The sequence below is a fragment of the Balaenoptera musculus genome, chromosome 12, assembly GCF_009873245.2.
Source record: "Balaenoptera musculus isolate JJ_BM4_2016_0621 chromosome 12, mBalMus1.pri.v3, whole genome shotgun sequence".
NCBI lineage: Eukaryota > Metazoa > Chordata > Mammalia > Artiodactyla > Balaenopteridae > Balaenoptera > Balaenoptera musculus.
This window is the reverse complement of record NC_045796.1, coordinates 7,229,317-7,252,725: the sequence shown is the minus strand read 5'-3', so window position 1 is coordinate 7,252,725 and position 23,409 is coordinate 7,229,317. Positions and strand designations below refer to the sequence as shown.

Below are 23,409 nucleotides of genomic sequence, written 5' to 3'. Positions count from 1 at the left end.
GAAAAAATATCAGTAGTAGTAGTGGCATCTGTGACTTTGTCATAAATAAGAATCACAGACATTTTTCATGTCATATTGGAATTGCTGCAGATAACTTGAGACATCATTTATGTTCAATATTACTTCAATTTGAGGTGGATGGCATGTGATTGCTCTTGTCTTGGTTACTTGTGTGATGTAGCTTCAAACTGGGGGCAAATGCAGGCGTCACCTCTTCTCACATTGGTGACCCAGACACACGTTTTGCTTCACAGTATTCTTGTCTACAGTTGTTTCTTGATCATGAGGAGGAAGGAGGTGAGACAAAGACAACCCCACAGTTTAATGTTCTCATTCCAATTAAGCAGAAATGTTCTTTGCACTGACGTGTTTTTAAGCAGTAAGATTTTTTTTTTTGAAATGCAGAATTATTTATTTTGGTTTCCTTCATTGTTTTTGGAAATTCTCTGTTGGTTTATAAAACATAGAAATAGCCAACACTTAAAGCAAACATTCAAAACCCCAATGTGACAAATTATTGACTTCTTGTGCAATTAAGAATACAGGTGTAAGCCGCATAGCACAGGGAGATCAGCTCAGTGCTTTGTGACCACCTAGAGGGGTGGGATAGGGAGGGTGGGAGGGAGACGCAAGAGGGAGGAGATATGGGAATATATGTATGTGTATAGCTGATTCACTTTGTTATAAAGCAGAAACTAACACACCATTGTAAAGCAATTATACTCCAATAAAGCTGTTAAAAAGGAAAAAATACACGTGTGAAGTTAGGCTACCACATAGTGTTATTACAACGACAACTCTTTGGGGCAAACCCTGTTGTGCCTGTATAATACAGGTACTCATGTATCCAAAAAACAACTGCTTTTAATGTATAATTGACAACTAAATTCAGTCACATGTGGCAAAGACTTGCAGTAAAGTGAAATGCTGCTAATTTCCCAAATTAACTTAAAAAAAAAAAAACCCTTGAGAAGTTAATCCCAGGAAATAAGTTTTCCAGACTCCTGTTGTCCTAGAATTTTGGCTTGTCAAATACATTTCACAGAAATCAGGTAGCCTTATGACAGAAGAGCATTTATTTATCACCGTCCATTTCAATAAGTACCCAAGTGTATCTACTCCCTTAATATTTTTAAAGACATGCCTTACCTGAGAGTTTACTCTGGGGAAAAAAGCCACTTAATCACAATGCACTCTTTTGATATGAAAACCACATTAAAAACCATCACAGGAGTGGAGTCAAGATGGCGTACTAGGAGGATGCGGAATTCACGTCTTCTCACAACTAGGGCACCTACCAGGCACCAGTGGGGGACCACGGACACCTAAGGGGACGGGAGGAACCCCCAGTGCCCGGGTAGGACGAGGGGCTTGTGGGGAGTTAAGGGGGAGGAGGGAGGGGACTGGCGCCCCTGAGGGGCGGCTGGGGGAGGGGAAGGGATCCTACACGCGAAGGGGGAAATTGGGGAACCATTGGGAGGGCAGAGGATCGAAAGGGAGTGTGGCCAGGTTTCCCCTGCCAACTTGGACCCCCAGGAACCTGTTGAGATCCGGGCCTGATCCTGTGCCCACTGAGGCCCCCTCCAGCCACGTGGGTCCTGAGGGAGTGGGAGGAAGGGAAGGGGGAGCAAAAGTAAAGGCCGGACCTCCGGGACCGGCACCCCTGAGGGGCGGCTGGGGGAGGGGAGGACTTCCTACACCCAGCGGGACCCACCCATGGTTAGGGGTCCAGCGGGGATGGGGGAGACATTGGGGGAGATGGTGGGGGGAGGGGTGCGAAGGAGAGGAAGGGAATGGGGCCAGCGCTTTCCCTGTCCACGTAGGCACAGGGAAGCCTGATGGGCTCCCAGGCCCAATCCTCTGCCCTCAGAGCCTCCCTCCTGCCGCTCAGAGCCCAAGCCCCCGCCCCTCACCCCCACCCAGGGACCTACGTCTACACTCGGAGACCCCCCTCTGAGACCCCTCCACACACGCTGAGCCTAAACCCCCCACACACACCCTCACTCAGGGCCCTACCTCCAAACTCCCGGAACTCCACAATCCAGAGGTTCTACTTGTGACTGCCTCTCCCCTTTCCGGGAAGGTCCTAAACAGAGGCCCCACCCCACGCTTGAAGTCGCCCCTGCCTAGGCCCCGCCGCATGCTCAAACGTCACCCTCCCACCCGCCTAGGTCCCACCCTATCCTAAACCCCACCGTGCCTAAACTCCACCCCCATAGCCAAGGCTTTTTTATTTTTTCTTTTCTTTTTCCTCTTTTAGATTGGGGTTCTGTTTTACCATGTTGATTCATTGTTGTTGATTTTTATTATTTTTATTTTTCCTAATAAATCTTTTATTTTTCTATTTTATTTTATTATAGCAGATGTTTTTTTTAAAAATTTATTTATTATTATTATTTCTATTTATTTTTGGCTGTGTTGGGGTCTTCGTTTCTGTGCGAGGGCTTTCTCTAGTTGCGGCAAGTGGGGGCCACTCTTCATCGCGGTGCGCGGGCCTCTCACTATCAACGGCCTCTCTTGTTGCGGAGCACAGGCTCCAGACGCGCAGGCTCAGTAGCTGTGCTCACGGACCCACTTGCTCCGCAGCATGTGGGATCTTCCAGACCAGGGCTCGAACCTGTGTCCCTGCATTGGCAGCCAGATTCTCAACCACTGTGCCACCAGGGAAGCCCTCTAATTTTATTTTATTCTTTATACTTTGTTAGTGATCTTTCCTTTTGGCTTGTTCACCCCTACCCCTTTTTTTCTGTTGTGGTTTTATTTTACCTTGTTGCAGTTGTTTCAATTATAGTTTTATTTTTCCTAATACATTTTTTATCTTTCTAATTTTATTTTGTATTTTATTCTTTGATATTGTACTGCTCTATTTTTTTCTTTTTTTTTTTTTTTTTACCTTGCCACAAAGCTTGCGTGATCTTGGTTCTCAGGCCAGAGGTCAGGCCTGAGCTCCTGTGGTGGGAGCTCTGAGTCCAAACCTCTGGATTAACAGAGAACCTCAGACCCCAGGGAATATCAATTGAAGTGAGACCTCCTGGAGGTCTTCATCTGAGCACAAAGACCTGACTCTATGCAACTGCCTGCAAACTCCAGTGCTGGATGTCTCAGGCCAAACAACCAGTATGACAGGAACACAGCACCACCCATTAAAAAAGAAAAAAAAAAGAAACGACAAAAACATTTGTTACAGACGAAGGAGCAAGGTAAAAACCTACAAGACCAAATAAATGAAGATGAAATAGGCATGCTACCTGAAAAAGAATTCAGAGTAATGATAGTAAAGATGATCCAAAATCTCGGAAACAGAATGGAGAAAATGCAAGAAATATTTAACAAGGATCTAGAAGAACTAAAGAGCAAACAAACAGTGATGGACAACACAATTACTGAAATTAAAAAATTCTCTAGAAGGAATCAGTAAAAGAATAACTGAGAGAGAAGAACGGATAAGTGAGCTAGAAGATAAAATGGTGGAAATAACTGCCAGGGAGCAGAATAAAGAAAAAAGAATGAAAAGAATTGAGGACAGTCTCAGAGACCTCTGGGATAACATTAAATGCACCAACATTTGAATTATAGGGGTCCCAGAAGAAGAAGAGAAAAAGAAAGGATCTGAGAAAATATTTGAAGAGATTATAGTTGAAAACTTCTCTAACATGGGAAAGGAAATAGTCAATCAAGTCCAGGAAGCACAGAGAATACCATACAGGATAAACCCAAAAAGAAACATGCTGAGACACATATTAATCAAACTATCAAAAATTAAATACAAAGAAAAAATACTGACAGCAGCAAGGGAAAAGCAACAAATAACATACAAGGGAATCCCCATAAGGTTAACAGCTGATTTTTCAGTGGAAACTCTGCAAGCCAGAAGGGAGTGGCAGGACATATTTAAACTGATGAAAGGGAAAAACCTACAACCAAGATTATTCTATCCAGCAAGGATCTCATTCAGATTCAAAGGAGAAATTAAAACTTTTACAAATATGCAAAAGCTAAGAGAATTCAGCACCACCAAACCAGCTTTACAACAAATGCTAAAGGAAATTCTCTAGGCAGGAAACACAAGAGAAGGAAAAGACCTATAATAACAAACACAAAATAATTAAGAAATGGTAATAGGAACATACATATCGATAATTACCTTAAATGTAAATGGATTAAATGCTCCAACCAAAAGACATAGACTGGCTGAATGGATAAAAAAACAAGACCCGTACATATGCTGCCTACAAGAGACCCACTTCAGACCTAGGGACACATACAGACTGAACGTGAGGGGATGGAAAAAGATATTCCATGCAAATGGAAATCAAAAGAAAACTGGAGTAGCAATTCTCATATCAGACAAAACAGACTTTAAAATAAAGACTATTACAAGAGACAAAGAAGGACACTACATAATAATCAAGGGATCAATCCAAGAAGAAGATATAACAATTGTAAATATTTATGCACCCAACATAGGAGCACCTTAATACATAAGGCAAATGCTAACAGCCACAAAAGGGGAAATCAACAGTACACAATCATAATGGGAGACTTTAACACCCCACTTTCACCAATGGACATATCATCCAAAATGAAAATAAATAAGGAAACACAAGCTTTAAATGGCATATTAAACATGATGGACTTAATTGATATTTATAGGACATTCCATCCAAAAACAATAGAACACACTTTCTTCTCAAGTGCTCATGGAACATTCTCCAGGATAGACCATATCTTGGGTCACAAATCAAGGCTTGGTAATTTTAAGAAAATTGAAATTGTATCAAGTATCTTTTCCAACCACAATGCTATGAGACTAGATATCAATTGTAGGAAAAAAACTGTAAAAAAATACAAACACATGGAGGCTAAACAATACACTACTAATAACGAAGAGATCACTGAAGAAATCAAAGAGGAAATCAAAAAAATACCTAGAAACAAATGACAATGAAAACACGATGACCCAAAACCCATGGGATGCAGGAAAAGCAGTTCTAAGGGAAGCTTATAGCAATACAAACCCTACCTCAGAAACAAGAAACATCTCAAATAAACAACCTAACCTTACACCTAAAAGCAATTAGAGAAAGAAGAACAAAAAACCCCCAAAGTTAGCAGAAGGAAAGAAATCATAAAGATCAGATCAGAAATAAATGAAAAGGAAAGAAAGAACAATAGCAACGATCAATAAAACTAAAAGTTCGTTCTTTGAGAAGATAAACAAAATTGATAAACCATTAGCCAGACTCAACAAGAAAAAAAGGGAGAAGACTCATATCAACAGAATTAGAAATGAAAAAGAAGTAACAACTGACACTGCAGAAATACAAAGGATCATGAGAGATGACTACAAGCAGCTATATGCCAATAAATTGGACAACCTGGAAGAAATGGACAAATTCTTAGAAAAGCACAACCTTCTGAGACTGAACCAGGAAGAAACAGAAAATATAAACAGACCAATCACAAGCACTGAAATGGAAACTGTGGTTACAAATCTTCCAACAAACAAAAGCCCAGGACTAGATGGCTTCACAGGCAAATTCTATCAAACATTTAGAGAAGAGCTAACACCTATACTTCTCAAACTCTTCCAAAATATAGCAGAGGGAGGAACACTCCCAAACTCATTCTATGAGGCCACCATCACCCTGATACCAAAACCAGACAAAGATGTTACAAAAAAAGAAAACTACAGGTCAATATCTCTGATGAACATAGATGCAAAAATCCTCAACAAAATACTAGCAAACAGAATCCAACAGCACATTAAAAGGATCATACATCATGATCAAGTGGGGTTTTTCCCAGGAATGCAAGGATTCTTCAATATATACAAATCAGTCAATGTGATATACCATATTAACAAATTGAAGGATAAAAACCATATGATAATCTCAATAGATGCAGAAAAAGCTTTTGACAAAAATTCAAACACCCATTTATGATAAAAACCCTCCAGAAAGTAGGCATAGAGGGAACCTACCTCAACATAATAAAGGCCATATATGACAAACCCACAGCCAACATCATTCTCAGTGGTGGAAAACTGAAACCATTTCCTCTAAGATCAAGATTGCCCACTCTCACCACTATTATTCAGCATAGTTTTGGAAGTTTTAGCCACAGCAATCAGAGAAGAAAAAGAAATAAAAGGAATCCAAATCAGAAAAGAAGAAGTAAAACTGTCACTGTTTGCAGATGACATGATACTATACACAGAGAATGCTAAAGATGCTACCAGAAAACTACTAGAGCTAATCAATGAATTTGGTACAGTAGTAGGATACAAAATTAGCGCACAGAAATCTCTTGCATTCCTATACAATAATGATGAAAAATCTGAAAGAGAAATTACGAAAACCCTCCCATTTACCATTGCAACAAAAAGAATAAAATACTTAGAAATAATCGTACCTAAGGAGACAAAAGACCTGTATGCAGAAAACTATAAGACACTGATGAAAGAAATTAAAGATGATAGAAACAGATGGAGAAATATACCATGTTCTTGGATTAGAAGAACCAACATTGTGAAAATGACTATACTACCCAAAGCAATCTACAGAATCAATGCAATCCCTCGCAAACTACCAGTGGCGTTTTTCACAGAACTAGAACAAAAAATTTCACAATTTGTATGGAAACACAAAAGACCCCGAGTAGCCAAAGCAATCTTGAGAAAGAAAAATGGAGCTGGAGGAATCAGGCTCCCTGACTTCAGACTATACTACAAAGCTACAGTAATCAAGACAGTATGGTACTGGCACAGAAACAGATATATAGATTAATGGCATAGGCTAGAAAGCCCAGAGATAAACCCACACACATATGGTCACCTTATCTTTGATAAAGGAGGCAACAGTATACAATGGAAAAAATACAGCCTCTTCAATAAGTGGTGCTGGGAAAACTGGACAGCTACATGTAAAAGAATGAAATTAGAACAATTCCTTACACCATACACACAAATTAACTCAAAATGGATTAAAGACCTAAATGTAAGGCCAGACACTATAAAACTCTTACAGGAAAACATAGGCAGAACACTCTATGACACAAATCACAGCAAGATCCTTTTTGACCCACCTCCTAGAGAAATGGAAATTAAAACAAAAATAAACAAATGGGACCTAATGAAACTTAAAAGCTTTTGCACAGCAAAGGAAACCATAAAAAAGATGAAAAGACAACCCTCAGAATGGAAGAAAATATTTGCAAACGAAGCAACTGACCAAGGATTAATCTCCAAAATTTACAAGCAGCTCATGCAGCTCAATATCAAAAAACAGCTCAATCCAAAAATGGGCAGAAGACCTAAATAGACATTTCTCCAAAGAAGATATACAGATTGCCAACAAACACATGAAAGGATGCTCAACATCATTAATCATTAAAGAAATGCAAATCAAATCTAGAATGAGGTATCTCCTCAAACCGGTCAGAATGGCCATCATCAAAATATACAAACAGCAAATGCTGGAGAGGGTGTGGAGAAAAGGTAACCCTCTTGCACTGTTGGTGGGAATGTAAATTGATACAGCCAAAGTGGAGAACAGTATGGACGTTCCTTAAAAGCCTAAAAATAGAAGTACCATACAACCCAGCAATCCCACTAGCGGGCATATACCCTGAGAAAACCATAATTCAAAGAGTCATGTATCACTATGTTCATTGCAGCACTATTTACAATAGCCAGAACATGGAAGCAACCTAAGTGTCCATTAACAGATGAATGGATAAAGAAGATGTGGTACATATATACAACAGAATATTACTCAGCCATAAAAAGAAATGAAATTGAGTTATTTGTAGTGAGATGGATGGACCTAGAGTCTGTCATACAGAGTGAAGTAAGTCAGAAAGTGAAACACATATGTATGCTAACACATATATATGGAATTAAAAAAAAAAAAAGGTTCTGATGAACCTAGGGGCAGGACAGGAGTAAAGTCACAGACGTGGAGAGTGGTCTTGGGGACATGGGGAGGGGGAAGGGTGGGCTTGGACGAGGTGGGCGAGTAGCATTGACATATATACACTACCAAAAGTAAAATAGTTAGCTAGTGGGAAGAAGCTGCATGGCACAGGGAGATGAACTCGGTGCTTTGCGACCACCTGTAGGGTTGGGATGGAGAAGGTGGGAGGGAGACGCAGGAGGGAGGGGATATGGGGATATATGTATACATATAGCTGATTCACTTTGTTATACAGCAGAAACTAGCACAACACTGTAAAGCAATTATACTCCAATAAAGATGTTAAAAAAACCCCAAAACCATCACAGACAGAGCGACAGGTTCAGTGAAGGTAAAGTGTACAGTTATTGAGGTGTCACAGTTGAACATGGTTGATCCAGGTAATTGTTTCCTTGTTGAAATGCTTGTCTTCACTGCAGAGTCTAAGACAGATTTTTAAATAACCCCTGGGAAGGGATGGAGGGAGGGAATCGGGTCTGGAGAAGAGGGTCAGAGAATATACTGCTCTGTGGGTGCCAGAATCCCCCCGCAGTGGTGAGCGGCCATGCATCTTTACTTGCGTTGTTCTGAGCTAGGTCCGTCCTCTGCTTCACGGAGAACATTCTACTCTGACAGGAGTGACAGGGGTTAATCAGAAGGGTGGTGTGAGATGGGGAAGGGAAGGTGGCAGGGATTAAAAAAAAGAAAAACCTCTGGTCCACTTGCAACCTCCTGCAGCTGGGGCAGTTCTTGTTTATAAGGGATGGGTCCCTCCAGTGCACGGTACTCTTCGGAGCAGCAGACACCTGCAGAATTTGCAGCAAGTAGCAGACATCTCAGAAATAGCAAAGTCCTAACTACTTGGTTAGCAAAACAGAGAGACAAGTTTTCACCCTCCTTTTAAACTGAGGAAGTGGTAAATAACTTAGGACATTTGTAGTTTCCCCTTTACAATTTTTTTAAGGCTCATTTTGGAAATTGTGTATCACCGTGAACATGGTCTGCAATGCGAGGTGACCATAAGGCAGTGTTCCATTCCCTCTAAGCTTACTATGACGAGAATCTGAATGCACGAGGCAGACAAAGATGCTCCTTCCCTACTTGCCGTTGTCAAAACTACCCACTGGGGCCACGGGCAGAAGAAGACCGCGGAGGCGTGCGGCCTCTTCCCAGCTTCCTTCCTCGCATTAGATTTTGACGGTGGAACAAAGTTCAAGGATCTGTGACCTGAAATAATTCCAAAGCTCTGGCCTTTTAGCCTTCATTGTTGGGGTCAGAAGGCCGTTGTTGACAGAGAATAATTCAGGGTGGAGACAGGTCAAAGGACCTATTCAAATGGTTTTAGGCCAGAATCCTTCCCAAGTCTCACCATGTCTTCTAGAATAGCTTTTTGACATCCTTGTTTCTGCACAGGTTCTTCAAAGGAGCCTTCAAAGCCTCTCTTTCGCGGGCCCAGGGACCTAGCGTCTCAACGTCTGGTACCATAATTACTATGAGAAATTGCCTGCAAGTTCTCCTCCGTGACGAACACCTGAGCGACAGGTTCACTTCACTGGTAGATGTTTTCGATCTTCTCCAGAGCTATGTACTCTCCTTGCGCCAGTTTAAAGATGTGCTTTTTCCTGTCGATGATCTTCCAGGTGCCATTTGATAACCACTTTCCAATGTCCCCTGTGTGCAACCAGCCATCTTTATCCAGAGCTTCTGCTGTGTTTGCTGGGTCCTTTAAGTAGTCTTGAAATACATTAGCCCCTTGCACACACCCCTTGCCCTCGCCCTTGGCAGCCATGTAAGTCATTTCTTCCACATCGACAAGCTTTACAATGTTGCAAGGCATTGGGGCACCAACATGGCCTGTGGTCCAGTCCCTAGGCACAGTCAGGCAGCACCCGGCGGTGCACTCAGTCTGTCCGTAGCTTTCGTAGAACTGGCAGCCCAGCGAGGCTCTCAGGAAGGTCAGCACGGCGGCGGACACGGGCGCCGCTCTTCTGATCGTCAGCCTCACTTTTCCTCCCAGGCTCGACTCTATTTTATGGATGGTCAACTTATCCCACAGGCTGTTGTTTCTAATGATGCCACTGTGAAGCTTGGCTTCTTTCCTTTTGGAGGCAAAGTCCAACAGCCATCGCTTCAGCATGGTGTTTGCCTGAGCAAAAAGTCAGTCAAACATCCGGTTCAGCAGTCTGGGGACCACAGGGAAGACGGTGGGTTGAAATGCCTTGAGATCATCTATAAGCAACCTGATATCTCCTTGGAAAAATCCTATTTTAGCTCCGTGACACAGCATCACACACTCTACAACTTTTTCAAATACGTGGGCAAAAGGCAAGAAAGAGATCAAAGTATCATCTGAGGAAGTAATGAATGTACTCTGTCATTTTCACAAATGCTGAACAATCGCTGACTGCATTTCGATGGGTGATCAGTGCTCCTTTGGGGTTGCCTGTAGTTCCACTTGTGAAGCAAATTATTGCAACATCTTCAGGTGCTGGAGGCTTGGGCTTCCGTCTGTGGGCTCTTCCCCGGTCCTCCATCGCCTTCATGCTGATGATCTCCACCCCGCACTTCTTGCCTTGTTCCGACCCATCACTGCCGTAGGAGTCCATGAGAACAATAGTTTTAAGGCATGCTGTTAATTTATTTTCTACAGCTTCTAAAAAGAGGCTGGCCTTCTCTGGCTTGCCCACAAAAACCAGAGAGAGTTCAGCCTTGTTGATGATGAAGGTGATTGCTTCAGTTCCGAGGGTATCGTAGAGGGGAACGATCACCATCGAATAAGTAAAGCATCCCTGTTCAATGATCACCCACTCAGGTCTGTTCTGAGAAAATAGGCCGATGAACTGATCTGCGGCTACCTTGAAGCCCTTGTGGCGCGGCGCCGAGCCCACACACTCTGACATTTCTGCAACCTGTTTGTATGAAAGCCATTCATAGGGTTGGTCTGGTTTCCAAGAGCCTAAACAAGGGCCGTTATTTGACACCTGCATGCCCCTCTGGAAACCTTCATATAACATTCTGATGTCATCGTAGAAATACACCAAGGGCTTGCCACTGTCCAGGAGCACGGATCTCCGGGCACCGTCACTGCCTGCCACCTCCACTGACTGCATGGCCAGGTCGCATGGTGGCTTCAGGGCCTGCGGCTGCGTGGCGTACCAGAAGGTGCTGAGCGCCACGAACGCACCGAAGCCCATGAGTGTGTTGGTTGGAAGGGTGCACACGTACTGCCGGAAGTCAACCACCTCTGGCATCCGAAAGGACTGGAACAGCTCGTGGTCTTGCATCGTCCTGGGTTGGTGGCGCCCTACGCCGATATCTTAGAAGGACGTCACAAGGATTGCCATCCTATGGCCTCAGTCTTCTCATTAAATGAAAGTTCCAGACTGCACGGTTGGGGATTCCATTTTGTGACTCGTGGAGAAGTAGGAATCCAGTCTCAAACCTCTTTTCTACTTTCTTTCTTCCAAACGCCTCTCTAGCAGGAGACGGCTTATCTTCTCACAGGAATGCTGGGGAACCAGAGGAGCTTCAGCAGAACATTTCAAAGGCACCTTGGACTAGACCTTTGCCAGGTGGCTGTCTCTTTTCCTCAGTTTGGCTGAAGGGAGATGAATGAGGGGAAAAAACTCAGTGGATGACTGTTTCTTGGATGTATTACCTGGTTTCAGGACTTAATGAAGCTCAGGTTCTTGATGTCTCATTGCAGAAAGAATTCAGTGAGAGACAAAGTGATAGGTAAGAAGTGGATTTATTTAGAGAGAAACACACCCCACAGACAGTGTGGGCCATCTCAGAAGGTGAGAAAGGCCTAAGCAGTAAGATTTAATTTTAACTTTCCTATACTTAAATGTATTGAAGTGTCATTTAAATGCATCGGTAAAGAAGCACAAATGCCAAATCACAAACTTAATTTTATTATTTTGATAACTGGATTTCTTTTGAATTTTATGTGTTTAATCCTATGCCTTTAGAAAATATTGTTCAAAGATAACGTCTAAAGTTTTTATCAAACTGCCAAAGGGGTCAATGGAACAAAATAACTAAGAACTTCGTTACTAGGAGTTTGATATTTTATATTAAAAAATAAGATTCTAAAGAAAAGTCGCTGCTTCTGACACATCTTTGGAAGTGCATAATTTAAAGAATTTAGCTGTATTTAGTAATTTTCCCCTCTAAGGTCTTCTTTGTGAGGTCACAATTTACAACTAGCACTGGGATATGTTTTCAAAGAGACCCCAGCTCAAATATAGAACCCAAACACTTAAAATGCTTTATCCTGAGAAAATCCAAATATTTATGTTTCCAACTCACGTTAAAATTTTTCTAAAAGCACAAGATGTTATTGAGGGTTCCCCACTGTTGATGACTGTGGTTAGAAAGGCCATTGAAAATGGGTGCCGGCGAAAGGACAGCTGTAGGGATGTCAAGGCTGCTGGGGGGCAGAACATCCCACCAATGGCTTCCCTGGCACTTGTAATTTAGTCACTCAGTGATCAATTTCTAACACCGAAGATGTGCTGGAATTAGTGTGAAATTTCCACTCCCTTTGGCTCTAACTGGGACATTCCATAATTACAATGAAATGAGACCATGCTTCACCGTCTCACTCCCTCTGTGAAGAAGTTATCTGGCATGAAAAGGAAAGGAATGGAAATCAAGAGCCAGCCTATAGGAATTGCTAACAGAATAACTGGTGAGTGAGCCCAGGTGAAATGGCTTTGATGCAAACTAACACATGCGGTTCTAATTAGGCAGTAAGACCGGCAAGGAAGTGAGCATTATGTCTGTTAATTGACTTGGATGATGTTGGGTGGTGAGGTATCCTGAGGAAAAGCCAAAGGCCTTTAACTCACCAGTGCGGTTAATTATTAGAGAACATTGTTCTTGCGGAATTTCCTACCAAGCATTTCAAAAAGACATTATTTTGCTTTTAAACATGTTAAAAACATTAAGTGACACTTCTTGCAGGCTAATAGAAGCTTGTATTGGTGATGAAGAAATGGTTGGAGATTTTATTTAGTCCAAGGTTAACGAATAAAGGTTATGAAGATGGTCTTCCTTTCATTTGTCTGCAGCAGAGTAGAACAAATTTACCTTATCTGACTTTACTTGGAGAATGATCATAGAAAATGTGAAAGGATAAATTGCTTTTATATAGAATTCTTTAAAAAATATCATTTTTATTTTTCTGTATGACAAATGAGAAAATATGAGTCATTAGAATGCATAAGTGTTCTAATATGAGTCATTAGAATGCATAAGCATCACTAATCTGAGAACTTTCCTGATAATGGCTCAAGTTCTCTGAAGGATGTTTATGCACCTCCTTTGCTCTCTAGTGCAATCTGGGAGGGAAGGGCATGCACTGCCATCCTTCTGGCTGGATCAGATATAGCGGTAGAAGATGGTGACGAGCCTCTAAAGCAAGAAAGAATGATATGAAAAACAGCCTTAGACTGACAGATCTGTGTAAGGCATAAAGGAGTAATTGATCGTACTTGAGCTGTATCACAGCAAACTGAATTAATTAACAAAGATAAATTACAATGTGTTCTATCTTAGCTCTTCTGAAGACAAAGAAATGACAGTATTGATGGATAGATTAAGGACACGTTTTCGAAGGTGTGGGACATGGTTAATTTACTCACAAGTAGGATGGTCATATGATTTGTTGTTTAACAGTACAATTCTGAGAATGAAAGGGAGCATAATAGCAGAGACTCCAGAATAAGCATAAACACCAGCCTGTTTTGGGCAAAAGAAGATGTGTGCCTGTCACCACTTCTTACCCTATAATTCCAGAATTACATGTTGCTTATTCATATACATTATGCGTCTCCTTATAGTACCATGTTCACTGGAATGTGAAATTAACATATGGCAGTTGTATAATTTTATTATTATTGTTTATTAATAAAATAACACAAATAGATAGGCTATAATATAAAATAAGTAATATTAATAATTACTATTGATCATTATTATACTAATAATTAACTTACAAAATACTTTTGAAAGGAGTATTTCAGTTACTCCCAAAATAGCTGGTAAGTGGCCTCTCCAAAAAATTCTGAATGATTTATCAAATAAGCAAGTAAATAAGCTTTATGTAGATATACTAATGCAACGTGATATAGTCATTAAATATAATAAAAATTTAGAATAATCTTTAATAAGCAGCAATACAATTTTACCTCTGTTAATGTATTCTAAGAAAGTAAGCAGGTAAATACAAAGAGCTTTATGCATGAGAATATTTCTCATGACATTGCTTGTAACAGCAAACACTGTAAAGCTGGGGGGGTGACAGCATCATGGCACAGTGAGCTACTCTCTTTGTGTCTCCCCTTTAATCTGCAACCAGTAGAACATCCACAGCTCAACAAAGGTGCCTCTACCCAGCACACCAGGGTGCCAGACGATGGCACATTTCTGTGCATCTAAAGGAGGATGGACTGGAACAGAGAGAAGAGGTGGTACAGGCGCAATAGCAGAGGCAGTGCCCGCAATTCTGGTCCTCCAGCTGCGGCAGCTGAGCCCACGGCCCCAGAAAACCTGGCCAGCAGAGGAGGTAGTGCACACAACGCCAGCCCCCTGGCCACAGCAGTGCCCATGGCCACAGGTAACCAGGCAGCAGCAGCAGTAGGGCCTGGGACCCTGGTCCCTCCAGCCATACAATTCTGGCTCCCTGCTCACCCCACCTGTAGCAGTGGAGCCCACAAATCTTACAACCGTGGAAATGGCAGAGGTGCCTGTGTGCTCCTGGCTGGCTCACTCCCAATGCAACTCAGGGGATGCTGCCCATGGTGGAAGAGCCCACCATCCCAGTGCTCCAGGCAGCAGCACCATTGACACCGACAGCTGCAAGGCACCAATGACCCTGGAGGCGCAAGAAGCAATAATGAGGGTAAAGGGTGACACCTCTGACAGAGGCAGTGAAGGGTGGAAAATGCTGACTTTCAAATATATCCAAAGGCAACGCAGGTAAGAGAAACTAAAAACTTGTGCTATGTCGCCACCTACTGGACGACAAAAGAAAGGCCTCTAATTTCTGACCTGTTGAATAGTTAGAATGGAGTAGAAAGGTGTCCCCTACTTCACATGTGCTGGCTTATCAAGCACCATGAAGAACTATAGTAACACTATACAACAAAGAGAAAATGACAATTCTTTAGAAACCAAACTTAAAACCACAGAATATTTCAATCTGATAGAGAATTTAAAATATCTGTCACGAAAAAACTCAACAAGCTACAAGAAAACTCAGAAAGGCAGTAAAATGAGCTCAGAAATAAAATTAATGAACAGAAGGAATACCTCACCAAAGAGACTGAAACTCTAAAAAGGACTAAACAGAAATTCTGGAGCTGTACAAGGCAATAAACATGATGAAGAATACATTAGAAAGCATCGGAAACAGATCAGACAAGATGGAAGAGAGAATTAGTGAGCTTGAAGATAGATAGATAGAAATGATATGAGTAGAAGAGGGAAGAAATAAGATATAAAAAGACAAGAAAATTCTATGAGAGTTATCTGACTCTTTTGGGAAGGGGAAGATTAAGGTAACAGGTATTCCAGAAGGAGAAGAGAGTGAAAAGAGAGCAGAGAGTTTATTTAAAGAAATAATAGCTGAGAACTTCCTAAATCTGGGGAAGGAACTGGATATACAAGTTCATGAAGCTAAGAAAACACCTAATTACCTCAATACAAAAGACCTCCCAAACACAGTATATTAAAACTATCAGAAGTCAGTGAGAAAGAAAGAATTTTAAAGGCAGCCAGGACAAAAAGAAGGTTAACCTACAAAGGAACCCCCAGTAGGCTATCAGTAGATTTCTCAGCAGAAACGCTATAGGCCAGGAGAGAATGGAATGACATTCTCAAAACACTGAAAGATTACAAACTGTCAGCCAAGAATACTCTACCCAGCAGAGTTATCATTCTGATATGAAGGAGAAATAAAGACTTTCCCAGACAAACAAAGCTGAGGGAGTTCATCAACACTATACCTGTCTTACAAGAAATGTTGAAAGGAGCTCTTCTAGCAGAAACAAAAAGGCAAAATATGCAAAACTTTGAGTAAGGTGATAAATAGACATGCAGAATCAGAAAATCACAACTCTTTATCAGAATGGGTTTTTTAAAAACACTTTATTATAACATAAAGGCTAATGGGGAAAAAAAGCAGAAAAAAGTAACTATAGCTACTTCAGTTTGGTAACAAACTCACAATATAAAAAAGGACAATTTGAGATAACTAAAACACAAAAGGGGAAGATGAAAAGAGCAGAACCCACATAGATAAATGAAGATAAGACGCTATTAGCAGAGAAGGACTGTTTTATCTATGAGAAGTTTTATACAAAACTCATGGTTACCATAAACCTAAATCTAGAACAGAGACACAAAACATAAAAAAAGAGGAAATGGAGGAAGACATTTTAGAAAACCACCAACCCAAAATTGCAGACATAAAAACAAGGAAAGAGAAGCAATGGAGCTATAGTGCAACCAGAAAACAAATGATAAAACTGCAGTACTAAGTCCTCATCTATCAATAATCACCTCAATGATTGGATTGAATTTACCAGTCAAAAGACACAGAATGGCTGGCTGCATTAAAAAACAAGACCCAAGTATATACTTCCTCCAGCAGACACACCTCAGCTCTAAAGACAAACATAGACTCAAAGTGAAGAGATGGAAGATGATACTCCAAGCAAATGGCAGCCAAAAGAAAGCTGGTGTAGCCATACTCATATCAGACAAAGTAGACTTCAAGCCACAAAAGATAACAAGAGACAAAGATGGACAGGATATAATGATAAAGGGGCCAATTCATCAAGAAGATATAACAAATATTAATATATATGCACCTAACATAGGAGCACCCAAATATATAAAACAATTATTAACAGACACAAAGAGAGAAATTGACAGCAACACAAAAATAGTAGGGGACTTTAACACCCCACTACATCAGCGGATGGATCAGCCAAATAGAACGTCAACAAGGGAAGAGTAGCTTTAAATAAAACTTTAGATCAGATGGAGTTGATAGATTTGTACAGAACATTCTATCCAAATGCAGCAGAATACACATTTTTCTCAAATGCACGTGAAACCTTCTCAAAGTTAGACCATATGTTGGGATACAAAACAAGTCTCAATAAATTTAAGAAGACTGAAATCATATCAGTCATCTTTTCTGATCACAATGGTATGAAGCTAGAAATCAACTACAAGCAGAAATCTGGAAAAAATCACAAATATGTGGCAACCAAACAACAGTCTTCTGAACAATTATTGGGTCAATGAAGAAATCAAAGGAGAAATAAACATTACCTGAAGACAAATGAAAATTTAACATATCAAAATCTATGGGATGCAGGAAAAGCAGTACTAAGAGGGGAGTTTATAGCAATACAGGCCTACCTCAATAAACAAAAAAATCTCAAATAAACAATTTACCCTTACACCTAAAGGAACTAGAAAAAGAAAAACAAAGGAAGCCCAAAGTCAGTAAAGAAGTAGAAAGGACATTAGAGTGGAAATAGATGAAAAAGACAATAGAAAAGATCAATAAAATCATAGCTGGTTCTTTGAAAAGATAATCAAAATTGACAAACTTTTAGCTAGACACATTCACTAAGAAAAAAGAGAGAAGACTCTGATAAATAAAATCAGAAATGAAAGAAGAGAGATAACAATGGATACCACAGAAATACAAAGGATTATAAGAAAGTATTACGAATGGCAATACGCCAATGAATTGGACAACCTAGAAGAAATAGACAAATTCTTAGAACCATACAACCTTCCAAGACTAAGTTATCAAAGAACAGAAAATCTGAATAGACTGATTACTGGAAAGAGATTGAAACTATAATCCAAAACTTCCCCCCAAAACAAAAGTTTAGGACCAGATGGTTTTACAAGCAAATTCTACCAAACTTTCAAAGAAGATTTAATAACTATCCTTCTCAAACTCTTCCAAAAAATTGAAGAGGAGTGAACACTTTCTAACTCACAAGGCCAACACCACCCTGATACCAAAACCAGATAAAGACAACACACAAAAAATAAATTACAGGCCAATATTTCCTATGAACATAGATAAAAAAATCTTCAACAAAATATTAGCAACAACACATTAAAAGTATTATATGCCATGATCAAGTGGAACTTATTCCAGGGATGCAAGAATGGTTCAACATCTGCAAATCAATGTGATACATCACATTAATAAAATGAGAGATAAAAACACTATGATCATCTCAACAGATGCAGAAAAGACATTTGACAGGACTCAACACACATTTATGAATAAAACTCTCAATAAAGTGGGTTTAGATGGTATGTACCTTAACATAATAAAGGTCATATATGACAAACCCAGAGCTAACATCATACGCAGTGGTGAAAAGCTGAAAGCTATTCCTCTAAAACCAGGAACAAGACAAGGATGCACACTCTTGCTACTCTTATTCAGCATAGTATTGGAAGTCCTAGCCAGAGCAGTTAGGCAAGAAAAAGAAATACAAGACATCCAAATTGGAAAGGGAGAAGTAAAACTGTCACTATTTGTGGATGACATGATTTTATATATAGAAAACCCTACACATTCCACCAAAAAAAACTATTAGAAATAATAAACAAGTTCAGTCATGTTGCATGGCACAAAATCAACATACAAAAATCTGTTGCATTTCTATATGCTAACAGTGAGCTTGTAGAAGGAGAAATTAAGGAAACAATCTCATTTACAATAGAAACAGAAAGAATTAAAAACCTAGGAATAAATTTGACCAAGGAGATGAAAGACCTGTATACTGAAAACTATAAGACACTGTTGAAAGAAATTGAAGAAGACAAATAAATGGAAAGATATTCTGTGCTCAGGGATTAGAATTAACATAGTTAAAATGTCCATATTGCCTAAAGCAATGTACAGATTCAATGCAATCCTTACCAAAATCCCAAGGACATTTTTCATAGAAATAGAACAAAAAATTCTAAAATTTATATGGAACCACAAAAGACCCCAAATAGCCAAAACAATTCTGAGAAAAAACAACAAAGCTGGAGGTATCACACTCCCTGATTTTAAACTATATTACAAAACATAGTAATTAAAACAGCACGGTATTGGCAGAAAAACAGATATATAGATCAATGGAACAGAATTGAGATATAAACCCACATGTATAAGGACAAGAATTTACAACAAAGGAGCAAAGAACATACAGTGGAGAAAGGATAGTCTCTTCAATAAATGGTGTTTGGAAAACTGGACAGATACATGCAAAAAAAAAAAAAAAAGACCATTATCTCACACCATACACAAAAATCAACTCAAAATGGATTAAAGACTTGAATGTAAGGCCTGAAACCATAAAACTGCTAGAAGAAAACATAGGGAGTATGCTCTTTGACGTTAGTCTTAGCAATATCTTCTAGATATGTCTCCTCAGGCAAGGGAAATAAAAGCACAATTAAACAAATGGGACTACATCAAACTGAAAAGTTTTTGCACAGCAAAGGAAACCTTCAACAAAACAAAAAGACAACCTACTGAATTGGAGAAGATATTTGCAAATCATACATCTCATAAGGGGCTAATATCCAAAATATATAGAGAACTCATACAACTCAACAACAAAAAAACCAAACAACTGGATTAAAACATGGACAGAAGAGCTGAATAGACATTTTTCCAAAGAAGACATGCAGATGGCCAACAGGCACATGAAAAGATGTTCAACATCACCAGTTATTAGGGAAATGCAAATTAAAACCACAATAAGATATCACCTCATGCCTGTTAGAATGGTTGTTATTGAAAAGGAAAAAAATAACAAGGTTTGTCAAGGATGTGGAGAAAAGGGAATCCTTCTACATTGTGGGAATGTAAATTGGTGCAGCCACATGGAAAACAGTATGGAACTTCCTCAAAAAATTAAGAGTAGAACTACCATATGACCCAGCTATCCCATTTCTGGGTATTTATCCAAAAGAATACAAAAACACTAATTCAAAAAGATATATGCATGCCTATGTTCATTGCAGCATTATTTATCAGTACCATAGCCAAGGTATGAAAACAATCTAAGTGCCCATCAATGGATGAATGGATAAAGAAAATGTGGCATACATACATATATATGTACATGCGTATATATATGTATATATATGCATGCACACACACATACACACTCACACCCAGTGGAATACATATATACAATACCAAATGTAAAATAGAGAGCTAGTGGGAAGCAGCAGCGTAGCACAGGGAGATCAGCTCGGTGCTTTGCGATGACCTAGTGGGGTGGGATGGGGAGGGTGGGAGGGAGGCTCAAGAGGGAGGGGACATGGGGACATGTGTATGCATATGGCTGATTCACTTTGTTGTGCAACAGAAACTAACATAATATTGCGAAGCAATTATATTCCAATAAAGATGTATTTAAAAAATAATAATAAAAAAAAGAAAAAAAATTGAAACCTCATCTATAGGTAGTTCATTCAACAAATTATGATTCATTTGTAAAATGGAAACAATTTATGCACAGAATGCAACAATTTGGATAAAAAAGAAACAGTATGTGTATTTGCTTATATCTGCACAGAGTATTTCTGGAATGGTAATAGCTGCTAAGTGGTTACCTCTAGGACTTGTAGCTGGGGACTGGAGAACAGGGGTAATAAATCCTTCCAGATACATGTGATTGCAGATCAAATGATTATCACGTGATACAATTAAAAAATAATATTATTATAATTATATTTATTACACACATGCCCATGGTATAGCATTTCATTAAACAATATATACAAATTAATATGTATAATAATACTAATACTTAAGAATTTTCAAGGGTGGGTATGTATCCTAAAATGCCTCGAAAGACAAAATCTAACAGTGACTAGTGGGATTACTACGGATTTTACTACTTTGTATGTTAACTTGATATTTTTCCTGTTGTTGGGATGTGTTATAATGATACATTTATATTTTACAATCAGAAAACAAATAGCAACAGCATTTCAGTTTTGAGAAAGTGGAATGAAGGAACCAGCAATGCTGGCTGAACTGTCTCCGTTTGGCAAGGAAGGGTTTAATCATGATACAGCAGCAGTAACTTTCTCAGCATATGCTCCATCCCCAGGGGCGATAACAGTCAAGGAAATCTTGAAGTTGTTGGAAAAGAAGGGAATTAAGGACTTCTTTTAAAAGAGAAATTATATTACGTTCAGATAATCTGGTTTGGTTTCGTTTTAGGAGAAATTGGAAATCTTGAAATTTACTCCTCTAAAGGGGGGGCTGCAAACGGCAGGTGCCCATGGGCACTTGGTGTTTTGTGACGTTGGTGGTGTGCTCACCAACAACTCCAGCTCTCAGCTTTCTGGGTACAGGAAGGAATGCACTTCCCATTCCCTTGTCGTTAGACAAGCCCATATGATTTGCTCTGGACAAAGAAGGGTGAACGGAAGTGACAGATGCACAATTCTCTTTGTTTGCTTCCCTTGGTGTACAGATTACGAAAGTTCAGGTCAAAATAAGTGTCCTTCAGCCTGGATCCCTGAGTGACCAGAGCATCCTTCCAGCGTGTGCTGGACATGTAGGATGAGCAGGAAATAAACTTTGGTTGTGTAAAGGCACAGAGAGTCTGGAGGATTTATTATTACTGAAGCAGAGCCTAGCTCATCTTGACTATGTAATTTGTGTAGTCCAGTGCAAAATGAAAATACACAGCCCCTTGTTAAAAAATTATTTAGCATTTCAAGATGATGACAACAGAGCATTAAACCACATGGGGGCCCTCTGAGTGCAGGGCCCTGTGTGACTACACAGGTCACATGTCCAGGAAGGGCCTGATTTTCCGATTTACCATCACAACCTTGGAAAATGGGTCTTAACTCCCTTATTTCACATGTGAAGAAACGGAGAGCTCAAACAGCTTGCTGACTACTACAGAGTCGGTAAATGTCAGAAATGGAATTGGATTATATTGGTATTACTAACGTTGCAATAATGGGTCTTTTGTGGGTTGACGGAGCTGGGCTTTAGGACATGAGGAGCCAAGCAGACCATCACAGGAAGCAGACAAGACTCAGGAACTATCCAATCCTTTGTAGAAAACCACCTACCCAGACCCTCAGTAGAAGGTAAGAGAAGAGTTAAAGTCTAACTCATTACATACTAAGTGAACGGGTTCTTTCTTTCGCCAGAAACTATAATTAGTAATTTCAATCCTTTGTCTGAATACCTGCCTCAGCACAGGCTGAAGAGTATCAACAAAACAAAGCAGGCACAGCTTTTCATTTCGTTGCTATAACTAATTAGCATTAGAGAAACCATTTTCATAAGCAATGCCCTGACAACAACCTGGTAACTGAAAACAAAAGCTGATGGTGCAGCTTTCTCCATAGTAACGAGACGTGGGAAAGAGCAATCCAGGACCACTAAGTGGGAGTCCTGGGGGAAGGAACAGAGGCCATTCGCTCTGAGCAGCCGTGTGAAGAAGCAGGTCACCACTGCCCTTCGACGTTACAATCAGAAAGATTATCAAAATACTTAAGTCAAGGTGGTGTTTTGAATTAAATACATTCATACCAGATACATTCATACACTGAAAAATGCTGTATGTATTCCTAAAAGCTATTCAAACGTATAAAAGCTATGGTTAGAAAAAGCTCATCCAGTTAAAATCATGTGGCTTTTCTTGGAGAATTCCTATCACTACTCTCATGTAATATTTCCTTCTACTTCACCCCTTGTAAGGAAGAAGTTGCAGGATACAGAGGTGTCAGGAAAGGTAGAGAAAAGAAAATTTGGCTCAAAAAGAGTGTAGGTAGTTAATTTGGTAATAAAGAAAGGCAGTTGTCATTTAACTATGGGTTTCAAGATCTGAAATCTTATTCTTTTCAATCTTATATTATTTTTCTTCATTGGTTAGGACCTAAAACACATCTGTGAAGTAGCCAAATCTTGTGTCATTTTCTTCTCTTTTCATAAAAACTCAGTTTGGCTCATTGTTGAAAGAAAAAGAAAGAAAAAAAAAAGAAAGAAAGAAAGGAAGAAAGGAGGGAAGGAAGGAAGGAAGGAAGAAAGAAAAAAGAAAGAAAGAAAGCAAGCAAGCAAGCAAGAAAGAAGGACAGGGGAGGAATGGAGGGAGGGAGGGAGAGAAAGAAGAGAAAATAAGAAGAAAAGAGAATCCAGTTTGCTCCAGTTGCTTTAGAAAGTTAGTGTGACACTGCTAAACAAATATGTTCATTTTAGAAGAAAGTACAACAATGTCATGATTTACCAAGGATGATTCAGCAGTCACTTAAAATGAAAAAGGTAGGTGATTTTCAAAGAAATACTTTATCCCAGTTAAGATTGTTAATGAACACATTCATTTCTGAAAACTGTACGTTCAAAGAGATGATAACATAAGACAAAAAC

General features: G+C 39.7%; 1 protein-coding gene and 1 pseudogene across 3 annotated transcripts in view; both read right to left on the bottom strand.

The window, feature by feature from the left end:
* The window catches only part of PRKN (parkin RBR E3 ubiquitin protein ligase), a 1,292,350-nt gene that overhangs the window by 122,694 nt on the left and 1,146,247 nt on the right, over positions 1-23,409 (bottom strand). The gene's annotated exons all lie outside the window — the stretch shown is intronic.
* Positions 9,143-11,239, bottom strand: LOC118904940 (annotated as a pseudogene).